The 413-nt window shown below is 53.3% G+C and overlaps 1 long non-coding RNA gene across 1 annotated transcript in view; it reads right to left on the reverse strand.

Moving 5' to 3' along the window:
• Position 1: 1 nt before the first annotated feature.
• LOC147819408 (uncharacterized) overlaps positions 2-413 on the reverse strand; it is a 965-nt gene continuing 553 nt past the window's right edge. The window contains exon 2 of the long non-coding RNA XR_015436936.1: positions 2-198. This is a non-coding gene — a long non-coding RNA (uncharacterized LOC147819408). The remainder of the gene's footprint in view (positions 199-413) is intronic.

The following is a 413-nucleotide window of genomic DNA, read 5'->3' on the forward strand; positions in this document are numbered from 1 at the left end:
CTAACATCTTTTATTTAGATTGAAACTATGTTTTTACAAAGAAGCAAAACGTACTGGTGTATTCCTCTCAACCATAAAGGACCATAGTCAGTGCGGTACATGTTGCAGGCAGAACACATTGAGGCAGAGCGGCTCCAACCCAGGACGGCCAACCATACATGGTAAATCTTCCTCGATCTCCCATAGCCGTCTGGTAACCTACAGTGAATCACAAATGGTAAATGCTCGTCTCGTCTCGTCGTCTCCCGCTTATCCGGATCCGGGTCGCGGGGGCAGCAGCCTCAGCAGAGAGGTCCAGACGGCCCTCTCCCCAGCCTCCTCCACCAGTTCCTCCAGGAGGATCCCGAGGCGTTCCAAGGCCAGCCGAGAGATATAATCCCTCCAGCGTGTCCTTGGTCGACCTCGAGGTCTCC

This window comes from Seriola lalandi, unplaced genomic scaffold (assembly GCF_002814215.2).
Source record: "Seriola lalandi dorsalis isolate HSWRI2012SDOR001 ecotype SW California unplaced genomic scaffold, Sedor1 jcf7180002053666, whole genome shotgun sequence".
Lineage (NCBI taxonomy): Eukaryota > Metazoa > Chordata > Actinopteri > Carangiformes > Carangidae > Seriola > Seriola lalandi.